Source organism: Neolamprologus multifasciatus, chromosome 2, assembly GCF_963576455.1.
Source record: "Neolamprologus multifasciatus chromosome 2, fNeoMul1.2, whole genome shotgun sequence".
Lineage (NCBI taxonomy): Eukaryota > Metazoa > Chordata > Actinopteri > Cichliformes > Cichlidae > Neolamprologus > Neolamprologus multifasciatus.
Window position 1 is genome coordinate 35,530,263 of NC_140440.1, and position 26,535 is coordinate 35,556,797.

Genomic DNA, 26,535 nt, shown 5'->3' on the forward strand with positions numbered 1-26,535 from the left:
GGCGGGTCCAGGTACGTACGTTCTTTTAGAGCAGAGCTACAGATTAAAAACGCCCAAGGCGAAGCGGTCAAAAGTCTGGCTGTACTTCACAGCAAAAGATGCAAACTCAGCAGCTGCAACAAGTGCTTTAAGCTGATACTGTGATGCTGTCAAAGGAGGTAACACCTCAAATCCTGATGAAACACCTGGCGACGCATAGCGTTTTTTTAAAAGCTGAGAAATGCGCCGTATTTGATAGCTTGCTGCGAGACCTCACACCGAGCACATCTACTGCGGGTGTGGTGCCTGTTATCGGACCCGGAGTTAGCAACAGTCCCCCAAAAACCCGAAGAGGAGAGTCCTGGCCCCTAGCCCTGCCAGTGTAGCAGAAATGATGAGGATGATGATGCAGCAGCAGCCGTTCTTCTCTGCATGAGTAGCTTAATGTTGTTCGTGTGTAATTTACGTTGAGTAGGCTAACCACGTTATTACATTAATGCATGTAAGGTGAACTAGCAAACATCCATCATAGCTACATGCAGGCTGTCTTCTTGTTTGATGGCAGATACTCCCTTCACCCTGGACAAAAAGGCTAAAATGACCAAAGAAAAAGTGGAAACAGTTAAACATGAGAGGTTTTTGGACAAAGTTTGTGTTTTTTCCATTGTTTAAGCTGCTTCCAGCCAAGAGTGATGCCATATATGCCCATAGCTGCAGAAAAGGCTAACATTGTTATCTTTTTACAAAAAAAGCTGTAAACATGAGAGGTTTTTGGACCAATTTTGTGTTCTCCATTCTTTAAGCACCGGTTTGAGCACCGTTAAGCACGGCACCATTTCAAAAGTACCGGTTTGGCACCGGTATCAGATAAAACCTAAACGATACCCATCCCTAGAGGCAACAGTGCTAACCTAGCCCCAAAGCCTAGATACTACTGCTTATTGTGTATGGTCAACATACTATAGATGTTGTACCATAGAGCGCTAGTTAACAGAGCTATCGCAGTCTTACGCCTCAGTTTACTTATTTAGAGGTTCCCATCACAGAGATGGGAGTAAAAGGTCTGCTGGGCCTGTGTCAGTGCTGGGTGGCAATAAATCAGTTAGAGGTCAACTTTTACAAAAATCTTCTAAATGCAATAATTTGAGAACAAGGTGATGTAGGTGCTGTTTTGAAATTGATACCATAGATTTATCTGCTAAGAGGGTGATGGGTACCACTCACCACAGATTTTATAAGTTGCTATTGGTGCATAAAGGTTAAGAGGGGTCATTTTAGCCTATTGACTGCCAGGCAACATGATGATCTCATGATATCTGAAAAAACTCCAGGGGCCTCAGATGTGCAGAGATGTGCCAAGTTTTGCTTTTGCTGAACTCCTGATTGTAGAGGAGGAATTTGTGGACGAACAGATAGAGATTAGGTGTATTTTAGTAAGATAAGATTAATATCTGCAGCAACATTTCAAAGTCACTTGACTAGCAGCACATATGCCTTTTTGTCAAGCTACAAATTGTGACCACCATTAAGGTGTGTGAGCAGTATGCTACATGTGAAAACAGATGTTCTTAGTGTTAAAAATGAACATAAATGGGGATGTTTTGCTTCGTTAGTGAAATCATTACAAAAGAAAAGCAAACCTTCTCCACCCTGTTGCAAGTCCCAGATAACAGCATAAAGAGATCATAGGGGATTTATCGGTCGCTTTTATTTAAAAGGAGGTGTTATTGTGTCACATATTTATGGATTGACACAGCAGTAATCCTCAACTATTACCCCTCCTACGTACCTTTCACCCGCTTACACTTGAATGTTAAACTGCAGCTACCAGAGAGCAGGCAGGGAAGGTAAAACAGAAGGACAGTAGGAAAATGCACACAGCACTTGATAGAAAATGGTTCATCAGGATGTTACATTACAAATTTCCAGTAATTTGGCCTGGTCTATAACATTTCTGCACTAGTAACTCAATAGCAGGTAATATCCTCTCCATTTCAAACACACAGCAGCATCTGGGATGCTCTCTATGTCAAATAGCTGTTTAGAGTAATGACGAACATTCCTAGGCAAGCATCGCTGGCACTGAGTGCATGCTGTCATGTGGCCGGTACTGTGCAGGCTACTCTCAGCAAAAAATTTGGGACAGCAGTGTCAGTATTTTGGAGATGACTCAGATGAAAAAGAACAGAAAAAGCTCTTACCGCATCTTACAGCTGGCTCAAGTGGGCGTTTTTAGAGACAAGATGACCAGAAATCCAAAAATATCTTGCAGTGACAAAATGATCCCTGGTATGATGCAAAACGACCAAGCAGCAGCAGGAAGAAAGTGCTGCTCTCGTACAATCTTTCACCTTGAACGTTTTCCCCAAAGGCCGGAGTGACGGACATTCCTCTGTGCCCAGTTAAAAACAGGAGCTTTGACCCATTTGCTTCCACTTTGGGGATTAAAGTAGGACACTATATTGCCTACTGAGTATCCCATGAAAATATAGTATGTGTAAAATTAGAATGAGGGCTCAAACAGCATCTAGCTAATAATGGAGTTCAGGATCCAATGACCTTTCTTGGGGGAATGAATACATCTGAAGCTCTGGGAGAGGCAGCTCTGTGGGAGATAATGGCAATGTTTGGCTTGGTTGAAAACTCTCTGAAAACTCTCATGTCTCTGTGGACTCAGAAGGCATCACTGACCATCACCACCAATTTAAAGTGAAGCAATGCGACTGAGTGTGTCATGTGGTGTGTCAGGTATTATTTGCTGTGGCTATGGAGACGAATATATCTCTACTTTTTGAACATACATTATTTAATTACAATAACCTATAAGCAGCCAACACAAACTATAACAAAATGCAATTGTCGCTCCTCCTTTTAGCCTCTAGTGGCACTCAGCATGATTATTAATGACAGTAACAGATCATGTTAATGAGTCATGCTTGAAACAGGTAGCTGCAAGCATTGTTGAATCCTCTGCAAATGAGTTTGATTGTGTGTGTGCTGGATGAGAATTGGCATCCGATGCATGGTCATTAACTGCGCAGTAGTGCAACGATCTTTAATTTCCTTCAAATCTCTTGTGAGTTTGGTGATTTCATTGCCAGAGACAAGACTTTTTGAACATTACAGGCGATGTTTGTGCAATTTTCATATATATATATTAGAGGTGGGAATCACCATACATCCCACGATACGATATTATCACAATACTTAACGCACGATACGATATTATTGCAATTTTTAAAAATATTTTGCGATATTCAGATTCTGTACATAAAGGTAAACTTTATCAATATTCATTTTCTCTAATATCAAAGTCTCACACTCAGTCTTTCTCTCATTTCAGTTTGATTGTTGACAAACTGAACGGTTTGTATTACAGTCTAGTCCAACTTAACTGAATCAACCATCTGGTACAATTATAGCTATTCTGAACTATGCAGTTTATGAAAACTATGCAGCCCCTTCAGCAACTGAAGAATTTGAAAGTAAATTAAAACAAAATATAATTTTACATTAAATAAAAAAGTTTTAAACTTAATTAAAATAAAACATGTCTTAAATTAAAATAAGTAAACTGTCATGTTTATTGCTGCCATAAACAAGTTAAACACATTTGGACAGTGAAGGAATGTCAGGATTCTTGCTCAGAAAAAGGATCAACATGCTCTGAAGTCAGAGCACAAAAACCTTTTTGTAACAAAATATTGATTTCTGCTGTCCCTGTATCGATACATTATTATCAAACAAAATATCACGATACTACACAGTATCGATTTTTTCCCCCACCCCTAATATATATAAACTATTATGATTTAAATTTTTGGGAACTGAATGGAAAGGAGCCAAAGACCACAACAAAACAATCAACAGAAACCAGAGAAAGTTTCACATGTTACACAATCAACTTAACTGGAGCCCCTGTTGCATATTTTATGTAGTCCAAATACACACACCCAACCTAACAACATGGTTGAGATAAAGCTCAGATGTATTTCAAACTGCACTGATGACTATACAAGAAAGCAGAATATAATCGAGGTTAGATAATTATTCCATGGCCAGAAAAGAAAAAAAAACACACTGCAGTATATTCAAATGAGCGAGGCTCTAATTGCATGTGCCCAAATGCACACAGAATCTAGTTCGGGAAAACTGTTTTACATTCAGCCCACATCTTCAGTAGTTAGGAGTTCTTAGGCAACAGGCAATTAGAGGAGATACCACTGCTCTTATCAGCTGCTGAATCTGAAGGCAGATTCCAGGAGTAATAGCCTGAGAGACAAGCAGCACCTGAGCCTCTGAGACAGCAATGAGCAGTATACATCCTGCAAGCAAAATAACGCCAACACCTTTTTAACCGCCAACACCTCATTACAACTAAATTACTAAAAACTAATTTACTGCTTCATATCTACTATGAAACATAAAGGAAGCCGATACATAAGTACACAACAGGTGTTTGTGTAGGCAGGCTTGGCCAACATCCGTTTACAGTTGCCATGAAAAAAGTTACCAAAATTGAAATAAAAACAGTATGATTTTATGAGAATTTAAGATAGAGACATAACTGTTTGTCCAATCCATCCACAACTGGTTTAAGGTGTTAGTTATAAAGTTTAACACTATTTCTAGACACTAGAAATTAGAGAAGTTAGAGAAAAATAAGATGAGAGGAAGAATTCAAGAGCTTTTTCCCCCAAATGTTAAACTGTTAAATTGTATTGAATTAAATATTTTGAACTGACTGATTTACAGGAACATCTACAAGAGAAACATAATGATAAAAAGTCAAGGCTAGTTCACATTAACAGTTCTTTTAGCCTCTTTAGAGATATTTTCAAAATCTGTCAACTGCCCAACGTTTTAAACAGACTTTCTATCACAAGTATCAAGGAACACTGAATCCTGATCTCCACACACAGCTGCGTGCATCTCGTGCATCTCGTGCATCTCCTATTGTTGCAAGCATGATGTAATTTGTTAATGGTACTTATAATGAATGATTAGACTCCCTGTGCTGCTTCAGAGTTTTTGGTATGCAGACATCAACCGCACATTAAATTTGACACACCATTAATAATTTGGTTCATTTCAAAAGTGAAGATGATACATTAAGAAGTCGAAATAGAAAAAAGAAGAACAAAACTTTGCATCTAGGGCTAAGTATTGAAGTGGAAGTCAGAGGTTGCGGGCTCTGTGGACTAAACAAAACGTCCTCAGCTATAGTGGGAAAAAATCCATGTTAATATATTTCACATATTACCAGACAGGGCTTATAACATAAGTATGCCAGTGGTGAATTGCTTTCTTAGTCAGTTTGATTGGCATGAGCTCTGCGTGCCATGGAGAAAATACCTGCATGCTGCAGCCATTGAACAGCTTCTCTCAAGCACCAGGCCACTTCACCCCTTACGCCATTAGAATGCTGGAGCAGTTTGATTCATCTTGTAGTCTGCAAATGATAGAAAAAACAGTATTAGGCTAACACTGCTAAAATACTTGTATTATCATCTTACTACATGGCTCTAAATCAGTTTTCGAGCTAGGAAACTAAAACAGAAACCACACAGTCCATTCTGATTTAGAGCATTTCACTTTTAGAGTCTAACCTGCAGCCTAAGGCACCTTTCACTGTAATGATGCTGCATAAAAGCTCATTTCAGTGAGCCACTAGGCCAAAACACAGCAATGTGAAGTCATCTACTTTTCCAGAATGCAGTGTATGGCCATCAGGGAAAACGATAGCAAATCAAATGTGCGCAAACACATATCAGAATAAGTTGAAGCATGGACCTTGAAGCACTGCACTAATTTTCTGTCTACCTGGCGAGCACCAACAAAGAAAAGAAAGCTATTCCTTTGATTAACTTTCCAGAGGTGTAATTCAGACCTCAAAGGAGTACGAGGACATAAACCACTGTCTTCGCATGTTAAGCCTTCACCCTGGGCTTGTTTATTTGTATTTCATATTTTTACCTGCACCCTGTGGCAAAATACCTGCACTTACAAAACCCCTTTTATTGTTTTTCCATTGTGCTATTGTCAATGTCAAGGCCTCCAGTGGAGCACTAAACACTAAATGATTAGCAGACAATGTTGCTGCAATCCCTGAACTTTGGAGTGAGAAAAAAACCTCACAAAGAATATAGTACTGTGAGAAAGTATTTTGTCCTTTCCTGATTTATTTCTGCATGTTTGTCATACGTATATGCTTCAGATCATCAAACAGCGCCCAAGGATACCACAAGCAGTAGAGTAGCCAGGGATGGTTCTCCTGAACCATAGCCTCCTGACTAAGGCTACGTTCACACTGCAGGCGAAAGCGCATCAAATCCGATTTTTTTGACACTATGCGACCCATCTATCCGATCATGATCTAGTAACTGCACCTATGATCTAAATTTGAAAATCCTTGGTGACTTCCTTCATTTGACCTCTGAACTCCACTCTCAGTTCAAGGTCACTAAGAGTCAGAACTCATTCAAGATTTTTAGCAATACAAAAACTTTCAGTAGCTGCGCCTGTGGTATGAATGTGAAAGTCATAGGTGACTTCCTTCTTGAATTGTTGCATTTGCAAGGTTTTCAGAAAACTCGACCTCTGAACTTGACCTCTTAGTCAAAGTCACTGAGATTTAAACTTGTCCGAGATTTTTAGTAGCCGTCTCATCTATGGTATCGATTTTAAACTCCTATGTTGCCTAGTTCTCAAGTTTTTGCCCAGTTGGGTAAAAGCAATACCCCAGTTGTCAAAGGAGCTTGCAAAGAAAAGCGTCTGGACTTCTTTAAGTTGCTTGAAGACGTTTCACCTCTCATCCGAGAAGCTTCTTCAGCCCCACCTTATCATGCGAATTCCTGAGGTCAGATGGCCCAGGATGTGAGTGGGTGTTAAGGCGTAAGGCCTCTGCCATCTATAATCCAGTTTTGAGATCCCTCCCAGACGCCTTAACGCCCACTCACATCCTGGGCCATCTGACCTCAGGAATTCGCATGATAAGGTGGGGCCAGGTTTCACAATGAATTCACCCGAAACTCTGGCTGATTGGGACCCACACCCAGTTCCACACCTTGGCTCAGGCGATTAGAGGATCATCAGGGGGTCCTTTTGTCCCTCTGTGGGGGGAAACTCCCACTAGGTCTGTGAAGGTTCTCATCCAGGTCATTGTAGTCAAAGGAGCTTGCAAAGAAAAGCGTCTGGACTTCTTTAAGTTGCTACAAAAGTAGCAACTTCAACTTAAACTTCAACTTAAACTTCAACTTAAACTTCTTTAAGTTGCTACAAAAGTAGCAACTTAAAGAAGTTGCTACTTTTGTAGCAACTTAAAGAAGTCCAGACGCTTTTCTTTGCAAGCTCCTTTGAATACTCCCACTAGGTTTATATCTGGGACTCTCCACCATTTGACCTTAGAACTGAAGAAGCTTCTTGGATGAAGGTGAAACGTCTTCAAGTAACTTAAAGAAGTCCAGACGCTTTTCTTTGCAAGCTCCTTTGACTACGATGACCTGGATGACTGAGAACCTTCACAGACAATACCCCAGTTAAAAAGGGAAATAATTTTCACTGCACTGTAGATTTCTTAAGATAAATAAGAATCTGATCAAATCAAGGTTGTTTAAAAATATAGGCAAAGAATTACTACAATGTCTACAGCAGCTCTGCAGGTCACTGCAGGTATTTCCAGTAGTTTGAAAGTAGGAAAATAAAAGCACCACGACCTATTTTGACATGTCTTTCTCATGTCCCCAACTTGCCGTCTCATTACAGTCATGACATCTCCAGACTAAACTACTGAGTTGATGTATAACCACAAATGCTAAGCAGCTCCTACAGTCGACTGAATCAAACTAGGGCGTTTTTGGCTGTTTTGTACGTAAACACAACAAATGTGTTGATGCTGGTGTGTCTGTTCTGCTGAGAGAAACCACATTTGGATTTTGTTTTGACCAATTACATCAGTAGGCTGGTTTAAGAGTAAATCTATGACCCTTTTAGCATTTACACTGCAACAGGAAAACAGTGCCACCATGACCATGAATGTGACAGCAGAAGGTAATGATTTGGACAGCAGCTCACACGTGTTGAATAAAGGTGAATATAATCGTAAAAATGTTGTTTTGACCATGAATCGCCTGTACTTCCAGCGAAGCTTAGGAGCTAATCATGACTTAACTCATTGTATTACAAGGAGCCAACGCACTTTCTCAGTACTGCTATAATGTGATGACTCCTTACCAAATCTCCAACTACACCCAAGTCCACCCACACCCGCTCAACATCCGACTCTCACTAGCAAAGAAACCATTAACAGTAATGAGAATCAATGAGGGTGTTAAAAGTATTGGCAGGCTACCCTAGGAGCTGCTCTCTGTGCCATCTTTATTAGTCTGAAAAGAAACCCAGCCTCTAGCCTGCCAGCTCTAAATAGGAGTGCATTGATCAGAAGGTCAGGCCAGGCTGAATCCAACCCTTTAATTGTCTGCGCCACTCCTCATTCTCATTCCAACAGCTGTCAGTCGACTCGCAGGTAAACCAAGGCCAGCATCACACGTGGTAGTTCTCACAGAAGTCGGCCTTTAAGGCTCAGACAGCATGTACGCCATAGGTAACAGGAAGAAGAAATGAAAAGTTATTTCTCATGACATATTCATCTTAATCAGTTGAGAGAAGAGAAAACCACCACTGATCCCACAACACACACAAACATACGCAGTATTACACTGACTCTCAGCAGATGAAAGCTACCTTTTAATTCACTTAATGCATTTCTCAAATTCAGCTCAAGAAAGGCTTCCCATCACGCTGTACTTTCCTTTAACACCTTTTTACAAGACATATTATGCTCTTCTTCAAGTGATATAATCTCCTTTACGGACACAGTAACATTAAACCACTTTGTAAGACTGCTATGCCAGGCCCCCACCTCTACATAAACCACACTACAAGTTGCAAATATAGCTTACAACAGGCTTATAAGGTCATAACCTCCGAGGGATGACGATCTAGTATTAAAGAATCTATGCTATATTCTTTGAATTAACTGTTAGCTAGTTAAAGGAACAATGGACACATCTTCCAAACAAATACAAGCACCCGGTCAGTGCTGAAAGAGAGATGCTGTGTCTCTCTGTGCATTTGCATATTTGTGAAGCAGATAAATTCACTTCCTCATTAAGTTTAATTACCGTTTTAAAATATGGATATGGACTCACCAGCTCCTCCCTGCTAACCTCTATTTATATATTTTTAGATTAAATATATATACAAGTCTGACTCAGAAAATTCCTTCTAAGTTTGAAATATATTTTCATATATTTATAAGATGGATAAAGAAAACATGACTACAAACTATCTCCCAAGAAAAAGTTAAAACGCTAACATTAGAAAGTTTATATATCAGATTCTAGCACTTGCTCCGACTGAAAACAAAAGCTAGTCAAATCCTTTTGCACCTTAATCCAGACGTCTGGCTGCTTCAGACAGCGCTTTGTCAGAATTGTTTCCTGGCTTTAGAGATGGAGTCATTTCAGATCTCTTGGCGACTAATCAGATGCCATCATTCATCAAAAAGTTGCAGTGACAGGGCCGAGCCTGTCTTTACAAAATCTAGCAGGGTAAGATTGCATTGCAGTTGTACAGTGATTTGAAGCTCTAGTGTGTGTCGAATATGTCTGGCTGTCAGCCTCCTACATATATTTTATTACAGGATGCTAGCAGAGGTAAATAAATAGGTTTATTTAATATGTTGCACTCCATAAATCCCACAAAAAAGCTCAGATAAAACTGAAAAAATTAAGACAAAACCAAGAACACAGGCAAGGCGAGGGCTTGGAAATTGAATTTTCATAGCGTGAAATCTGTAGATGTCATTCATACTGCACGGATAAAGTATGCAATGATGTTGTGACCACTTTTTTGCTATAATCAAAGTCCTCACAGCTCATCACTACAACTGAAAATTTAGTGCAATCAGTAAGATTATTGCCTATCATCAGCAGTGGCTGATTAAAAGTGTGGCTTTCATCTTTATGAAAAACATGCCATTTGTGCAAGTAATTGGTCTGCCCAGAAGGACGGCCCACTCGGAGGTCATTCATAGATGATCAGGTAATCGGTGCAAAACAAAAGTGTTCAGCTCATAAATTACAAAAGTCATGCACGTCTGATATCTGAAAATATATCATCTATATAGAGATATAATAAACACACGACTATTTCCTGTGCTGGATTAACTGTAAAGTACATCCAGCACCTCTCTACTTGTCAATGTCATTGCAGCTTCCAGACTTACTCGGGTATGAAATTAATTTACTTCACACCTTTTGGAGACTTCACATAAGATCAGTATCCATTGAGATGTGCTGAGAAGATTTAGCCTAAAGCTGGAATCCATATAGCCTAAATGACTAACCACGGGGAGTGATAAAGTGCATTGTCCTGAGATGGTTAGACCAATTTCAACAGCGATGCAGTGTGCCGGAGGAAAGAGGTATTGGCTGTGTACAGCAGGTCTGTGGAACCAGTTATCAAGCCATAAGCAATGCAGTGAAAGTAACACCAAAGCATACATTTAACCTGTTCCTGCATTGCATTCCTATTGCTAAATTTGCATTTATCTCCTATGCTACATACTTGTGTAGGCCTACAGCATATCCCAGGTTGCAGATGGAGTATGGCTGAGGTCACTGCTCTATTTTCAAATCCTCCTGGGAAGCTTACAGCATATGCTCCCATACTGTCATTTAAGCTAGTTTATTTTAGCAGTGAAAAAGTAGGTGATGTTTGAAGTTAAGAAACTGATTTATTTTTAACAGCAATTTGAATGAAGTGGAGCAGACAGCAACACAAGATTGCTACAAGGGAGGTGACTATAATTAAAGTTACTATGCCAACTAAATGTCTTCATCTTTGCCCTCATCATATCCCTGCAGTGCACAAACTTCAAATCAGAAACAGAACGTCAGTGACGTAGTAGTTCATCCACCTCAATTCAAATGTTTTTTAACCTGTCCCATCCTCACAATGCTTTCACAACTGCTTATGATCTTCTTGTGTATCTGATGTTTTCTCATTTTAATTATTTATGCATTACTTGGGTGTCAAATGCTTCCGTGCTGTCACAGCGTCTGGCACCTTGTAGATAAATCGATATACATATATGTATACATCAGGGGTGCAACGATACGCAAAATTCATAGTTCGGTTTACATACAGACATACAGACAGACAGATATATTATATATAAGATAATATGTTAATTATGACCACAGTGTTAATTATACAAAGTGTTCTTTGCACAGAAGTTAAAATTAAAAAAACAAACTTTGCTCTCTGCATTAAAATATAGAGTTTCAAGGATTTGTCAGCAACTCCATTTCATTTCAGTTTAGAAGACAAAAGAGTCTGTATTTTAGATAACTAGCATCTGCTACATATTAAAAATGCACATGGCTAAAGTACATAAATATTTAAATGTGAACTCTGCAGTTCTGTTACATAAGAAAACACAAATAAGTATTTCCCAAGTTCCGTTAAACAGAGCAATCAATTTTTTAGCACCTCTTTTCTAAACGTCCTAACTTTATTTCTGATGCTTGACATTATTTTACTTTGCATACAGAAAAAACAATTATTTCACAAAAAAAACCCAAAAAAAACAATTGTGTATCCTTTTTGCTGGATAACAGCCCGCAGTCATTTGTTGTAGTTTTCAACAATTCTTGCACACATCTCCTGATCAATCCCAGCCCAAATCTTTCAGCCTCCTATAGATTTAAAAGTCTTCTGGTCTAGACTTTGGTCTTGAGTTAACCCCACAAACTTTAAACAAGATTCACATCAGGGTGTCGTATGTTTTGGGTCATGCTGGAAGACAAAGTGGCGACTCACATCCAGTTTTGCTGTTTACAGCGATGGGCAGTAATCTCTGCCCAATAACGCGTTACAAGTAACACGTTATTGTAATCCGATTACTTTTTTCAAGTAATGAGTAAAGTACGGGAATACTATTGCAAAAAGGGGAATTAGATTACTGTTACTTTCCCGTAGGAACGCTGCGTTACTGCGTTACTAAAACCGTGATTTTTTTGCGAGAATGTCTCATGACAGTGACGTAAGCGAGTGCGACGTTCGTGACAACAGCTGTGTGCAGATCAACAATGGATCATATATCGAGTGCAGAGAGAGTATGAGCGTGCAGCGTTTAAAGCGTGGAAGTACTGACCTTACTTTGAGTTTGATTCCATAAAAAGTGACAAAAACATTAGTGTCCGTTGTGCGTGGGAAGAAAACTTCTTTTTACAGCGAAAAAAACCCTAAACTTCCAAACAAGCACCGAGTAGCTACGACGTAATGGGAAACTCACAGAGAAACTCGCGGATTCTTCCACTGACCGCTGCTCACCTGCACCAGGGTAAACCTCCGCCTACCCCACTCCTGCTTTACAGGTGAAAATAGAGCAACAGGACCGCTAGTCTTTGACTTTATTTATTTTCTGCTGTGTTTTACTTGCATCTATTTGAAAGACTGAGTGTAAACACACAAAATATTTTATTTTATGTGCTGGAATGTGCAGAAAATAGGTTTAAATGTTAAACTAATTTCTTCCAGTCAGAGAATGTTGCAGATAATTAAATTTTTGCTTGATGCATAAAGTTAAAAGATTAAAACTAATAAATCAAGTTTTAAAAAGAGACTTTTCCATTTGATTACATTTTGTATGATGATTATGCAGAAAAAGTAGAATTGGGCTGAAAGATCTATCACTTTATCACCTATTCAGGCTGTAAATCGTGTTTTTAAAAAGTAACTAAGTAACTAAGTAACTAATTACTTTTGAAAATAAGTAATCAGTAAAGTAACGGGATTACTTTTGGGGGGAAGTAATCAGTAATTAGTTAGTGATTACTTTTTTCAAATAACTTGACCAACACTGGCTGTTTACTGCTTAAGGTTTTCTTGAAAAATCTTCACATATTCTTCTTTCGTCGTGTTTTTTTCCCTCCATCCCCTCAGCATAATACTCCCACCACCGTGTTTCACTATGGGGACAATCAGTTGTTTGCCTCTTCCTGCTTTCTCCAAACATCCACTGCCAAAAGTATTCACTCGACCATTCAAATCATCCAGATTTCAATTACTTCCATGGCCACAGGTTTATAAAATAAAGAAAGTAGCTATGCAAACTGCTTCTACAAAAACAAACATGGAGCTTCACTGAATGGGTTTCCATAACCAAGCAGCTGCATTCAAGCCTTACATCACCAAGCGCAATACAAAGTCAGACGGTGCTGGTAAAGCACACTGCTAATGGACTCCAACACAGTGGAGACATGTTTCTCTTGATTGATGAATAATGCTTCTCTGTCCGTTTTTGGCAGGAGAAGATTAGTTGTCTGGCGAGTAGTGTAAACTTTGGAAGAGGGGAGGATTTGGTGTGGGGCTGTTTTTCAGAAGTTGGCTTCTGATCCTTCGTTTGAGTAAAAGGAACTCGTAATGGTTCAGCATACCGAGCCATTTTGGACTATTTCATGCTCCCAACTTTGTGGGAACATTTTGAGGATGGCGCCTTCCTGTTCCAACATAACTGCACACCAGTGGACATCCATAAAGAATGGCTAACTGAGTGTGATGAGGAAGAACCTGACTGGCCTGCACAGATGACCCGACCGAACACCTCTGGGATGAATAGGAGCGAGGACCGAGAGCCAGGCTTTCTTGTCCAATGTGTCTGAGGTCAGCGTCTGACCTCACAAGACGATACTGTGAGGAAGGGCAGGTTATTTCCCATAAACACACTCTTAAACCTTAAGCCTGTCCAGCAGAATTAAAGTTGAGAACATTTTGATAAAAACTTCAAATTTTATTTGGAGGCAATTAATTTTGTCCTCATCTGTAAATCTCATTCAAGCTTGACAAGAGAAAGACATACACTACTTATACTATGCAAGATATGTACATAGTTAAATTAAACAGTAGTTTAATTTATTATCGTGCTCTTCTATTACCAGTTTTCACTATTTACTCACTTTAGGTATTTCACAACAGACTGGTACTTTATGCACAGACCCAAAACGCACACAGGTTTATTGATTCGCTGAGATGACGCCTCGTCATCGCCAGCCTCTTCTTATCCAGCTGCCAAATTCCCCTGAGGCTAAATGAAAGACCTCATAATGAGAAATGTCACCTTTTCTCACCCCAAGTGGGACAAAAACAATTTGCTTCAAAACATGGAAAATATTCTCAACATGGTGAGCTAAGTTTAGTATTATGGCCTTGGGCAGAAAAGACTAGTCAGACAGATTTTGCAGATGGAATCAAAATAGTGCTGGGGCACACGGGAGGCTATGAAACAGTGAGGGCACAGTCTTAAATTCGAATAAATAACGAATAGCAAATGAAGGCACGCAACACTAGTAAGCATCATTTAAGTAACATAAGCAGCATTTATGACACCTCTAAGGATATAACGGGAAGATCTGCTGATGTTAGTCAGATGCACAATAGCAAAAATGTTAGCTCATGAGGTAAGCATAACATAAGTATTATATATAAGTATTGCATGGATATGCAAATAAACTCTTAAACAGTCAATTAATTTACTGGATGTGTAAATTAAGTGAATCAAAGATATTCATGGTTAAAAGCAGTATACAGCATTTTGCTTCAGTGGATATCTAGTCTGCATACAGTTAGAGTCACTGTTACTTTTTTTTAAACAGATGACCAAAGATGCTATTAAATTATGTTTAAATGAATTAACATGGTTGTTTCCCTCTGAGTAAGGTTAAAACCTTTCTGCTGGCTGCCACAGTGGTTGTTTCTATGCAAAAAAAAAGTGTTTGTGTTAGTCTGGAATTGCAGAGATGTTTGGACAGAATTTCTGACAGCCTCTCTTCTCAGCTTGAACAAAATCCTGAAGCTCATTTTCATGTTTTACAACAGCAGAGCTGTGCTGCACTTGTACTGTCTGGTTAGTTTGTGACTGACAGTTGGCTACAAAGCACTCAGACATTTTTTTTTTCTACAGTTTTACATTTAATCAAATCGCCTGAGGCCATCTAAACCTGTATACCTCATTAATATTCCTAAACAAGCTTTCAGCAACTCTAACGCTGCACACTGATAATCAAGGACATGACACACAGCTCATACGTGGGCTCTGAAAACAGAGGGACTGCCCACCACTCACAGTAATTTCATGTAATGAAAATATTGACCATATGGTGGAAAGTGGGTGCGCTGTTATGGTAACGCATTTTAATAAAATGAATTAGCGCTGTGGACGGAAATTGCAGACATGTTTTTTTTCCAGGCTGCGGTGTCGAAATAAACGAAAGAAAAAGAAAAGAGGAAATAAACATCAATATTTTATCCAAGCAAAGTAGAGAGGCTGTCAGAAATCCTGTCCAAATCTCTCTGCTACAGCAGTTTTAGACAAACACTCCTGTCTTCAGATATTATACAAGATATGTTTTTATTTTTTATACAAGATATCTAATGTTAGACACTGGATGTCTTGTAGACATGGTTTTAACTCGTGTGCCAGTTAAATAACCCCACTGTTTAACCTTTATCAGCACAAACACAAACGCACACTGTCTAGAACAATATAAATGAAATAGTGCCTGGCAAAAATATAGATATCAACACATTGAATACGCCTGAATTTTATTATTAGATATTTCCCTAAATTGAATGAATGGATGCAAAGTTATGACTCTTTTTAAAAAGAGGTAGCTCTAAATCCAAAAGCGGCTCCTGAAAAAAGACCTGGTTTCTGTGCTTCTGTGTGGCCTACCTAAACAGAGCACAAAACACAACACAAAGCACCATTTTTAATCTCTTTTGAAAGTACAAGATCATATTATGAACTGGCAAAGCTTAATCCGCAACTGGAAAACTAACCTACATTTGCATGCAGAACAGTCTTCTGACTTCAAAAGTAAGGTTACAGCATTTTTATTCAAGCTTGCCTCTGTAACAAGCAGCCAGGGTCACCTTACCTAACATCCAAACATCCAACTTTAACTGAGCTGACAGATCTGAAATGTAGTGCAGACAAAAGCACATTCAGTAAAAAAAAAGATGACTGTTAGCTTTTTACTTCATTTGTATATATAAAGAAAAAGACCTCGCAAAAACAAAGTCAAATGAAATGCTCCTAGAATATACAGTTAGCTCTCATTCTTTTCCCTCCCTGGGAAATCTGCACACAAACACATTGTGTATTTGTTGATGTATGTTGAGCTGATAGAAATGTTGAATTTGAAATGACCTCACACTAAAAATAAATAAATAAATAAATGGTAAATGGCCTGTATTTGTATAGCGCTTTTACTAGTCCCCCCTAGGGACCCCAAAGCACTTTACACACCCAGTCATCCACCCATTCACACACTGGTGGAGGCAGCTACAGTTGTAGCCACAGCTGCCCTGGGGCAGACTGACAGAGGCGAGGCTGCCATATCGCACCATCGGCCCTTCTGGCATCGCCAGTAGGCGGCAGGTGAAGAGTCTTGCCCAAGGACACAACGACCGAGACTGTCCGAGCCGGGGCTCGAACCGGCAACCTTCCGATTACAAGGCGAACTCCCAACTCTTGAGCCACGATCACAAATAATAATAATAATAATAATAATAATAATAATAATAATAATAACAACAACAACAACAACAACAACAACAACAACAACAACAACAACAACAACAACAACAACAACAACAACAACAACAACAACAACAACAACAACAACAACAACAACCCCCCAATGCTTCCTCCTGCTCTGTAGCAGTAGCTAGATTCTGAAGTGCTGCGAACGCAGCATATGGACACCTGCACTCACTCCAGCCAACTTTAACACCTGAACATAAACGGTATGAATGATACTGTTTAGCCCAAAGTAATGAGCCTGTTTTGAAAATGTAAGAGAGCAAAAGTAAAAAGTTTTCAGAAAAATAAAGATACCTGAAAATTCTACTTAAGTACAGTAACAAAGTATGTGTATGTTGTGACTTCTCTACTAAGAGAAGCCCACCTGGAACATCTAAAATATTTTTAAAGCAAAACTAATTTAGCATGTTGTATGAGTCCAGTCTGGCTAACACTTAATTCCATTCATTGAGTCACAGCACTTATATCGATCCACCAAATCAACTGTGTATCTCCAAGGAATGAGTTAGGAAGGGATTAGCTCCTGGCCCTTGATTAGCATTTTCTGCTTACACAGCATGACACCATCCATCTCATAGCAGCTGCAATTATACCTATTTAACCTCTAAGACAGACGTTCCCAAAGTGTGGGGCCCGCCCCCTAGGGGGGGCGCAGAGCCATTGCAGGGGGGGGCGCGGCATAAAAAGGGAAAAAAAAAACAACAACAACGCTTGGACACTGCTAGCACGGGCGCCCACACGAACGCAAAGCAGGAGATGAAGCATAGCTGAATATGTTTCCAAACCAACTTCATTCTATGGTGAAGCATATCTTCCCTTTGGCTTCACCTGCACAAGTGCCGAGGTAGGTCTCCCTGCAGGATTGGTTTTCCCTTTGTTGGGAGCAGCGCTGGGCTGTTTAAATCACGGACAAACAGGATCCTACATTCTTGATTTGTAGTTCACAAACACTTGTTGTAATGACTAACTACTCCTGACATTTTGGAGACGTTTGCTCTTTATACAGTAAAGTTACAGTGGGATACAAATAACAGGCTCATCCTGCCACAATTTGTTCCCCGGTTCAAATCACGGACAAACAGCATCCAACAGTTGTTTATGTTTTTGAACCCATATTTCAGAGGGATTTTTTGAAAAATGTATTGATAGCAATGTTGAATATTATTACACAGGAAAAAAACAACAACTACATGTAAAATAATTACACCGCGAGGCCTCTGCCTTTGTAAATGGAGGGACAGTAACTGCGTGTATATGTAAGCGTGTAAAACCTGCAGATAGTCAGATTAACAGTATTTCGTCTCTATCTGCCATTCTGCAATTCATCTCATGTAAACAATAACGTCACAGCGTGACGTGAAAAAAGGCACATACCTTTGACATTGCGTGACGAACTCTGTATTCCTCGTCCACACGTAACCACAAAAAAGGAGTTTTAAAAAATCTCTGTTCTCGGTGATTCGAAACGCCGTTTACGTGGACGAAACAGCTGCGTGTTCAAAAATACCCGTGTAGGTGTGGACGTAGCGTAAAAGAGTTAGTAGTTTATTTTCTTACTACCTGTCATTTATTGCAGATTACTTGTATTTGCTTAATTGTTTACTAAATGTTTGAGGTGTGAAATAAACCGCAATGGAGCAAAATATGGGCGTCTGTGGTTGGAGGATGTGTTCGTGCGTGCGCGCGCGCGAGGGGGGGCGCGAACATTTTTCTTGTAAAACAAGGGGGGCCCAGCAAAAAAAGTTTGGGAACCACTGCTCTAAGAGATGTCTCCTAAGACCAACCCCCTTGACCTCATCTAAGGTCAAATTTCTCCACAGTCCCCAAGTATTTTCTCAGTTCTTCAACCTTCATTAGTTCAAACAAGTCTATTAGGTCCATCCTGCTGCTACAGTCATGATATCATGAAATGTAACAAAAGGCCTCCTCAGCTTGGAGAGTTCCCATCACTCTCGTGGACGTGGTGTCCACATAAGTCTCTGTCCTGTGCTTTCAATAACTCACACAGAAGCCCATCAGCAGAGCGGTAGATCAGGTAACACCAGCGAGGGTGCACTTCTTATTTGTGCAGACCAAGGTCACTGAACCACATGGATGCTGGATCAATCAGACAGATTAATGAAGCACAACTTGCTGACATGACGAATATTGACACCCTTATTACATCTTGGTCCTGCAGTCCACAACACTGCTTATATAAATCTGGCCCAAGTAGAAGGAGATGGGTAAACTCCTGAACCTAATCCTTCACATGGTAAACACACTACAAGAAGAGCTTAAATAAGGAAATGTGTCTCTCCCTGTAATTTACTAAATCCAAAAATGTCACAGAATTAAAGCTCATGGTGTAAACGGAGGTCGCAAGCAGTTTGAGCTACAGTATCCTCAAAAACTGACCAATATTTATAAGATGATAAAACAAAAGTGGATTAACAGGAGCAAGACCTAAACATTTAAATACCTAATGACTTTATTTATTGATTATTCAGTCATACTGAACCTAGTTTCTTGGCTATTCCTCAGTCACACCAGACTTGGGAATAACCAGTCAGCTACACACCCTTGCAACCACCAAATTTCCATAAAAACACTCCTAAACCTTGTGGAAAGCCTTTCCAGATGAACTGAAGCTGTCATACTTGCAAAGGGTGGATCGACATCATATTAAATCTGATGGATTAAGAACAGGATGTCAAGCTCACATGCGTCTGAAGGCAGACAAACAAATACCTTTGGCAATATAGTGTGAAAAAATCCAGGAAAACTTGTTTGTAGAAAACACAAAATGACAAAGCTAATTTTTCACTGTTTCCCAGTATTTAATACTTCAAACTAAAAAACACCTGGAATAATAAGCTAAAAATAAACAGTAGTTATAACCCTGCAGCATTTTCAGCACATCAGATTGTGCTTTTGTTTGTGCTATCACTCTTGATTACTAATTTTCCTTTTAATGAAAGAATTACCTAGTTAGTTACTAACTAGTCACTTGGTTTAAGGAATCACCCATTTTCATTTGAAAAGTCCACACAGCATAACAGGAAGTGCATAACGTTCAAAAACAGAATTAAACCTCTGCAGTAGGTCTAAATCCCATGTCACCTTGCTTTTACCTAAATTAACTGGTTTTCTTAAATGCTTAAAGCACCTCAAACGTCACATCTCTTGCCCAGATTCGGGTTGTATTTCTGACAACGGGGCCAGAACAAATGGCATCCTCCAGTTTTAATCAAAGGGAGGATTAACCTTTTCTATCAGCGGTGCCTCTCTTAGCAAAATAGGGAGTTGAGATTTAGGATTATACCTGTGAAGCCATACTTTAGCTCATTATTGGACTTGGATGTTCAGACCTGTGTGACACCCCTTATATCACTGGCATTAGGTTACCATTAATGACTCAGTAATCCTTCAAATCTCTCTAAAGAAATGCACCTCAACATGAACCTCTGGAAATTAATGTATTTGTAGAGCCTTCTCAGGTAATGATCCTCCACATTTTTAGAGATAACCTCACCACTTACGAGCAATACCTGGCCACTTAAGATAAATACCACAACGTTGATTCTGATTTTCCATTTCAATCACACAGCAGACAAAGCTGTTTTGCTGCATAGTGCCCACACAAGTTTCCTTAATTTCTACAAACAAAGAGCAGCTGTTTGCTTTTTCTATAAGTTCTCTTATAGATCAGTTGCCAAGTTAAACTGTTATTATCCCGAGGCTTTACAGCACAGAGAAACAGCAAAGGAATATAAGGAAATAATACAAAATTTAAAGAGACCATAAGGACTAGTTATGGTCAGAATATAGCCTTTTATAGAAATTTGGCTGCATCACAGTTACTGATTATGGATAACCATGGCAATAACACATCTGTAATTTCTGTACAGTTTCATTGGTACAGTTCTGGCTACACTCTTTGACCACCTGCTTGCAATGAATGTATTCAATGTATTGCAGAGAGAATACTAACTAGGACTGAAACGAGACCATATTTTCCCATATTAGCTTCTCTTCATTGGCGCTCTGTTAAATCCAGAACTGAATTTAAAATCTTTCTCCTCACATTCAAAATCTTGATTAATCAGGCCCTACCACACCTCAAAGACTTCATAGTACCTTATTATTCTAAGAGAGCACTTCCCTTTCAGACTGCAGGCTTACTTTTGGTTCATAGTTTTTAAAGGTAGAACGAGAAACAGAGCAGTCAGCCACCCGGCCCCTCTCATGTGAAACCCAGTTTGAATTCAGGAGACAAACACTTTCCTTTATGATAAATCTTATAGCCGGGGCTGGATCAGTTGACCCTGAACCCTCCAGAGTTATGCTGCATTAGAGTGCTGGAGTGCCTCCCATAATGTACTGAACATTTCTTTAGTCTTCTTTTTTGTTTCACATTTCACTTTCTATGTGTTTATACACCACCGCTGCATTTAATCATAGCTAATTACTAACCTCTGACCCTCTCTTTGCCTGTTGTCCTGTCTTTCTCTGCTCTCTCATCTTTCTCCTCAACCCCAAAACACCCAAAGCAAAACGGCTGCCTCACCCTGGTTCTGCTGAAGGTTTCTTCCTGTTAAAAGGACCCAACTTTAACTGTTCTTCATTTTTTTCCCTTCTCACTGCCACCAAGTGTGTGCTCATAGGGGGGCGTCTGATGAGGGTTTCTTTCACATATTTACCCTACAATATAAAGCACCTTGAGGTGACTGTTCAGAACTGGTGCTATAGAAATAACACGTAATTGACAAGTAAAAAATAAAAGATAAAAGATAAAAGACAAATCTTAATGAAACCTTACTCAAGCAACATGCCAGTCAAACTTCCCATGCTTTTCCAAAATGAAAGTTGCTTTAGCAATGGTGGCATTTAACACAAAAACACTTCAATCTAAGTACTTACTATCGTAATCAAGTATGCCCAGTATTTTATTGTGGGACAGTTTTGCTTTAATTTACGGAGACAGGAGATGAGGTACCAGTAAAGAAAAACAAACAGCAAGTCTCCCTACCTGCAGGCTTTACTAAACTGTTCTCTGCACCCAAAATAACTTCCTGAGCACCGCTGCAAATCACAGTAAATGGTTTTGACTATTACAAGACTATTATTCGCTCCGCCTCCAGCGCTTATTTGGCGTGGAGAGGAACATTTTTATGGCACACGCTTTGCGTTCAGGACTCAGCAGCAGTATGACTGACTCGTATTTCACTGTGAAACAGACTTAGCGGTTGGACTTCCCGCGCTGATGCTCCAAAGACGCTTTAAAACATTACGCTTCCACACAGCTCGATTAAATACCAAGTCAACCCAGTTCATAAGTGGCAAAGTCAGCCAACTTAACGAGTTTACTCTACCAGTGTGAAACAAAAGCGTGGCTTCAGATAATAAAGTGCTCTGTGCGTTTCAAAACACATTCTGTGCTTCGCTGTGAACTTCCAAAACAGAAGCTAACACGAACTACTGATGTCGGAAGTTAGCACCGGTGGAGTGAAAGAGAAAATGAGGAAGAAAGTATAAAGTACCTGTCTAAGGCGTTTGTCCTCTTCCATGCTTTCTGTGTTGTCGAAAAGCTTTCTATGAAGCCATGGAAGGCTTGGAAGTTTCTTTCTTTTGGTGTTGTTGAGTTGGTAACCAGGAAAGCCTCTGGTTAGCAACGAGACCTGTCAAACAATGGCGGAGCCAAGTACGGCAAGCGGGAGGTCGACACGTGCTTTTCGTTGACGTTTAGTGTTTTGGAAGGTTTCGTTTTGCAGCTGAGCGTCAGGGGAGAGTGTCCCGTCAAAATAAGAGCACACCAAAGACTTTAAACTGTTAAAAGGTGCCTGCATTGTTATATAATGTTCTTTTGGCGAGTTAAGCGCTCCTTCAAAACTGTTTTTAAAAGTAAAGACGTATTTAGCCTAGATTGTCCTGCAACTGAAGGACAATTTAGGTTAAAAACAAACAAATAAACAAATAAATCAATAAAAAAATTTTAATCCTTTAAAAATCAGAATTGAGCTTAATAAGTTCCTGACCATTAAGTTAATGATAATCACTCTCATTCTAAATAGTTATATTAATTTAAAAAACTTTGGAAATCTACTTTGATCAACTTTCAGTAGTCATACGTGTTTTTAATTTCAGTATTTATTATCAGATGTTTACTCAGATACAATATTCATATGAAAATTTTAAAATAGTACCAATAACATTATAGGGCTGCACAAGGCTATGACATAAATGTGTAATATATAATAATATAATAAGACTAATAATATTCAATATGTTCTCAACACGTGTTTGTAATTATTGCTTGCTCCATATACATACATACATAATAACAAAACCAACCAAAACGTAGATTCATAACGTATTTTAATTTGAAATGCATTTAGTCAAGAATTTGGAACAAGAAAAAAAACTTTTTTCTTTTTTAAAAATGTATTTATTTGAATGATATTTTGTAACCACGTTTTCAGCAACTAGGTTTCCATCTTGTTCCATCTTGTCCTATGATAAGTGCAATTTATCTTAGTATTTTGTGCACAGATTACTTTTCAGATTTATGGTGGGGGGGGGGGGGGGGGGGCAGAAAATGTACTGAAGCTGTGGAATGGCCCTTAGATTTTCACTAACATGGCCTGCATTTTCTAATTATATTTGCTTGGGAGTTTAACCACGCAAAGAGGAGTTCACATAAACAGAATTAGAATGCAATCATATGGCTTTATAAAAGCATTAATTGTTGTGTAACAGAATTACACCTGGCAGATTAGAAAATGCTTTAAAGCAACATTTTGACAACAATAGGACAATCGTCTGTTTTTGCAGACTTTTTTGTTCTTGACTTAATTGTTAAATATGCAAATGAATTATGTAAAAGTACTCCTCAAGTGGATTATAATCTTGTTTGTTATTAGATGACAATTCTATTTGTGCTTTAGTTATGTTTTTTGTATTTGTTCAGTAATAGGGGATAAGAATATGCAAATAGCTGGATTCTTATCAATATTGCGTAATGTGCTGTGATCCAGGATGCATTGACGTGCGTGCTATAAATTATTTTAAGGCAGAATTTCAAGAATGCCATATAGCTTTTTCTTTGTTATATAGAGCTTCAAGCTATCAAAGTCTATATTTATTATATATTTATTATTCAGGCAGTGTTCCCAGAACCTCCAGAAAAGGATTGATGGACTGAATTTTGTCTTCGTTTTATGTCTTGGATGGATTTTCTTTTAATTAGGCAAAAATATGTATAATTCTAAGCTCCTAAAGTTGGGTCCACAAATCTTTTTTATCTGTTCCTTTTTATTTTAAAGACAGATCTGTCCATCTGGTGCATTTTTCAGAAGTCGTTATCATCTCCTTAAGCTGCTGTTATTCATTTGTGGCTACTTAATAGATCCACTTTAAATTCCAATTCAAATTAATACCCAACCATTATGCAGATGGGCTTGATGAAATTTAAAGTTGAATGAGTTATCCTTGCAGAGGCCAGTTATTCTCTGGAATTAGAACGAATATGTGTAGCCACCTCTGCCACATTTACTTATTCAAAAAATCCTGAAGCATACATAAAAGTCTGTTTTTGCAAAAACAAAAACTGGAAGTGAGGTGGTCAAAAGCAAGCACATTTACTGAGTTATGTGGTACATTAGTTGAGTAATTGCATTTTATTTTTTTCTATTAAAGCATTTTTAATACACTAAACAAACTTTATTAATTTGAGTTATACCCGTGCTTCACAGTTTCTAAGGGTTGTCGGGGACTCCTTGTGATGTTTAGGTGTCTTTATGTTTTCATGATTTCTTCCATGTGATTTCACCTTTAAAGTTCTATTGTGCAAAGAGGTAACACTGTAAATAAATAAATAACTCATTAGTCCACACACAGAATACAAATGGTGTATAGCAGAACTTTATTGTAATCAGTTATATCATCTTATGACCCTTTAGAAACTAAACCCTGGATTAAACTGGACCCAATACAGGTGTACCTTGTTTTTTAAAGGACTGCAAGAGCTCATGAAAACATTTTTTCATATGACAGCAGTATGCGTCTCAAACTGAACACTTTGATGTTAAATAGAGTATTTCTACATAGATGTATTGGCCCTCTTTAAGTAAGTCACATCACTATTTTCTCCACCAAATCAAAACGTTCCTCTCTAAGCTACTGTGAATGACAAGCTGGACTCATTCTGGTTCGTCACAGGTTTATTTGCTGTCATCATTCGTCATTTTGTCCTTGTGGTATCAGAGCCTGGGATTTGCAAGGCTTATTTTGTCTTCATCCTAATCTTTAACAACAAAAAAGCTCAAACCTGATTCTTGTCACTTGCACACCACTTAAAGTGCACCCTCATTGAAAGATGACAGAGTTATCTGCTAAATGTCTCGATTTTATCTTCAGAAAGCAGAGAAACGGACGAGTCACTTTAAAGTCTCTAATACCACCTTTCTTTTGATTAAGCAAATTATTTCATTTTGTGTGCAATTTCACTTTGCTCTGGGCTGTATTTCATGCCATCTCCTACTCCACAGCTTATTGTTACTGTTCTAGTGGCTAAGCTCTTTCAGAGATGCTGGGGCATGAACAAAGCCAGTGATATCTAGTGAATTCTCATTACAAGGGGATTATTATATGTGCCAGCATGCATTTCACTCCCACATCATTACGTGTTTTGGACAATTTAATGCCAATTACTCCATTGCTAATGCTTTTTTGCACCCACCCTTTCCCCTTAGGCTCATGGTGAAATTTGACATGGTTTGACAACTTAGTATGAATTCATCTTGCTTGGTTTGTTTGCATGAGATTGCACTACCTGGTAATCACTATTTGCTCTCCATCTGATGTCTGTTGCTCCAGTGTGATGTGGCATGAATACTTATCATAGCTCTCTATGTCACATATGCGCCAGTTAAAGGGGGGAGTACGGCAAAGTGCAAATACTGATCTGAGGGACCTATTAATGTTTAATGATCCATTAATATTCCCAAATGAGGAATACTCCCTGTTAACATGTCACTCCCAGCTGGAGAGAGGGGCTGTTACCTGGTTCCCAGTGGGTTGGTTCAATTAGACACTATAGCACAGCGTCAGCTGCACAACATAAGGCTGTACTTCCTGTGCATCACACATATAGCTTAGTTTGTTTGCACTGTACTTTGTGCAGTCACTATTGTACGTTTGTTGTCTTATTCGTAGACATTTGGGGAGTTGTCCCAAGAGTTTCTTCAGATTTTGTTATATATATATATATAAAAAGTCAAGGATGCCTTACATAAGTTTTTTCTCCTTTTGTTTAGTATTTATTTGCCCACATTCATTCATCAGGTCTTGGTGGATTTCAGCTTTTTGCAGCTTAAGCTACTGAATTTTCAAAAAAATGACTCAAATTGGCTTTGCTGCTGTTGATTTCAACATGATACACATGGAAATACATTCTCCTTAACACTTTCAGAGGTGAACGTGGAGGGAAGAAAATGAGTTTATCGTTTATGCTGGAATATTCAGGATCCTGTGAATATTCTAAGCTTCACATCTGCCATGCTACAGCTCTGTGATGGTAAAACATCCCGGCACAAACATGAAAAAAGAGATTACCTCCACAATATAAGCTGCTGTTGACCAAAGAAAACATGTCTTTCTCATCAACAGTATATGTGAGAACTTTCAGTATCAGCCCTCCTGCAGGCATCCAATCTCCTTCCAAGCTGCTGTCTGTCGTCCCTCCGCTAGTCTCTTCAGCTTTTCTCATTAGATTTCCTGCTCTTATGCATTCCAAGTATTTTTGAAGTGCATAGTGTGTGGAATGATGCAATGAATTCAAGTGGCAAGCCTGCACAAATCTCATCATGTCCAGGATAATTCACATATGGAAAGTTTGGTATCCT

General features: G+C 38.9%; 1 protein-coding gene across 5 annotated transcripts in view; it reads right to left on the reverse strand.

The window, feature by feature from the left end:
* enox2 (ecto-NOX disulfide-thiol exchanger 2) overlaps positions 1-22,361 on the reverse strand; it is a 209,557-nt gene extending 187,196 nt beyond the window's left edge. For 2 of the 5 annotated variants that reach the window (XM_085130908.1, XM_085130899.1), the window contains exons 1-2: positions 22,174-22,360; positions 5,335-5,431 (exon numbers count right to left, since the gene is read on the reverse strand). The gene's annotated coding sequence lies outside the window, so the exon portion shown is untranslated. Of the gene's footprint in view, positions 1-5,334; positions 5,432-22,173 lie in introns of all 5 variants that reach the window. The other 3 variants (XM_085130882.1, XM_085130856.1, XM_085130864.1) reach the window with 3 other exon arrangements.
* Between the last annotated feature and the right edge of the window lie 4,174 nt (positions 22,362-26,535).